Source organism: Schistocerca serialis, unplaced genomic scaffold (genome assembly GCF_023864345.2).
Source record: "Schistocerca serialis cubense isolate TAMUIC-IGC-003099 unplaced genomic scaffold, iqSchSeri2.2 HiC_scaffold_141, whole genome shotgun sequence".
NCBI lineage: Eukaryota > Metazoa > Arthropoda > Insecta > Orthoptera > Acrididae > Schistocerca > Schistocerca serialis.
This window is the reverse complement of record NW_026047636.1, coordinates 55,001-57,500: the sequence shown is the minus strand read 5'-3', so window position 1 is coordinate 57,500 and position 2,500 is coordinate 55,001. Positions and strand designations below refer to the sequence as shown.

At 57.9% G+C, this 2,500-nt stretch overlaps 1 non-coding gene across 1 annotated transcript in view; it reads right to left on the bottom strand.

The window, feature by feature from the left end:
• LOC126442804 (small subunit ribosomal RNA) overlaps nucleotides 1-164 on the bottom strand; it is a 1,910-nt gene extending 1,746 nt beyond the window's left edge. The window contains exon 1 of the ribosomal RNA XR_007581645.1: nucleotides 1-164. This exon is cut by the window's left edge and continues 1,746 nt beyond it. This is a non-coding gene — a ribosomal RNA (small subunit ribosomal RNA).
• Nucleotides 165-2,500: the final 2,336 nt, after the last annotated feature.

Below are 2,500 nucleotides of genomic sequence, written 5' to 3'. Positions count from 1 at the left end.
GCTCTAGAATTACCACAGTTATCCAAGTAACGTGGGTACGATCTAAGGAACCATAACTGATTTAATGAGCCATTCGCGGTTTCACCTTAATGCGGCTTGTACTGAGACATGCATGGCTTAATCTTTGAGACAAGCATATGACTACTGGCAGGATCAACCAGGGAGCTGCGTCAACTAGAGCTGAGCAGCCGGCCGCCCGGGAGTGTGTCCCGGGGGCCCGCGCGAACACGCAAGCGTCCGCTCAATTATTCTGCAAACATGAGGAGGCTGAGCTCCCCTGCACAATACACCTCGAAACCCTCTCAGGTCCCGGCGGCGCGCAGCGCCGTCCTAAGTACTTGGTCGGGTTCGAGAGAGGCGCAATCGCCCGGAGTTTGGCGAGTAGACGCTTTAGGTGCGACCACCCGTGCTCCCAACTGAGCTTGCCGCTGCCGACAGAGGCCCGGGAGCGTGCTGTCGTGGCATTGCCGGCGGGAGACAACACGCGCCACCTACGGTGGCCGGCAGCTCCAACGCCAGCGCCACAGAAGGACAAAAGCCCCACTTGGGTGCCGAAGCGAACTCTCCCAGCACAGCGCACGCGCCAACACGTCCGCACAGCTGCGATACAATCCACCTGCGAGAACCGCAGAGGCGACCGAGCAGCAGACGGCGTCGCGGCGCCGAGCGCCGGGCGGCGGCGCATCCTCAGCGCACACAGTCCTCAATCGGACCAGCACACTGCAGATGTCCACCGCGCTTCGCACCGGGCCCGCGAGGACCTACTTTGGCCGCACGGCGCCGCGTGCAGGGTGCGCCGGCGCGCAGCTACGCCGCCTGCCGCCTCCGTCGGCCGGCGCGCCTGCCACTGGCCGCCCCCACCAGCCGGCTGTAGCGCGTGCGCCCACGCACCGCGCGGCCAGCACGCCGGGAGGCCCCCCCTCACCGGCCGGGGACGGTCCCACCCAGCCACCGCCGCGTATCGCTTCACACCCACATGCCATTCACGTTCGTGGGCATGGTGGGTATCGCTGAAACAACCGGTTGGTAGCTCAACCGATCGTCGCCATCACTGATTCACCTCTAGCGAGAACAACCGCACCACAACGGTTTACCAGTTCTTCATTTGCGTAACGTCACCAGCAAACGTAGACGTCCATCGCCATTTGCAAATTCAACGATTGTTGCATGCCTGTGTCAGGTGTCACGACACACTATGTCTGCCCACATACACGCAACAACATGTGCACGCTTCGCGAACACGTGGAAGGTGGCCCCCGTACGTATGCGATGTCCATTGCGCGAACGACTGTCAACCGGCCTCTGTCGCATGTCGCAGATGTGGAACGCAGTGCACCATGCTATCACGGTGTGTGAGAAGAGACGACTACGTCTGACAACACGCGCCACTACATCAACAGACGGCTCATGCCGATCGCCATCCACGGCATACCATACTGCAATCCAGCTCTTATAGGGAGACGACATGTAGCTGAGTGCACAATATTTGGACCGTATGGTTCGCCGTTGTTGGCGCAGTCGTGGTACGGTCACACATGTACCACGATGTATCATTCAGTACATGAGGACCAATGTGCAGTACAGTGTGTGATTTGGACGTACAACATCAGCGGACAGTTGACACAAGCCGTACCACAACGTAGGCTGTGCTTCGCCATGCGAATGCCAATGAACAACTGCGAAGGGCATTGAGCATGTACGTCCTGCTGCCATCCGCATTACAGTGTATAGCTGCAAGGTGTTTAACATGAAGCGATACTCTGGGGACCGGGCAGTGCGAGTAGCAAACTATATTGCGGGGGTTGCAGTTAGGCAACACTACACTAATTTAACGCGTCGTATGACAATTACAGAGCAGGTTAAGGCCCAACGTGTGTTGGGTTAAGGCCCAACGTGTGTTGGGTTAAGGCCCAACGTGTGTTGGGTTAAGGCCCAACGTGTGTTGGGTTAAGGCCCAACGTGTGTTGGGTTAAGGCCCAACGTGTGTTGGGTTAAGGCCCAACGTGTGTTGGGTTAAGGCCCAACGTGTGTTGGGTTAAGGCCCAACGTGTGTTGGGTTAAGGCCCAACGTGTGTTGGGTTAAGGCCCAACGTGTGTTGGGTTAAGGCCCAACGTGTGTTGGGTTAAGGCCCAACGTGTGTTGGGTTAAGGCCCAACGTGTGTTGGGTTAAGGCGCAACGTGTGTTGGGTTAAGGCGCAACGTGTGTTGGGTTAAGGCCCAACGTGTGTTGGGTTAAGGCGCAACGTGTGTTGGGTTAAGGCGCAACGTGTGTTGGGTTAAGGCGCAACGTGTGTTGGGTTAAGGCGCAACGTGTGTTGGGTTAAGGCGCAACGTGTGTTGGGTTAAGGCGCAACGTGTGTTGGGTTAAGGCGCAACGTGTGTTGGGTTAAGGCGCAACGTGTGTTGGGTTAAGGCGCAACGTGTGTTGGGTTAAGGCGCAACGTGTGTTGGGTTAAGGCGCAACGTGTGTTGGGTTAAGGCGCAACGTGTGTTGGGTTA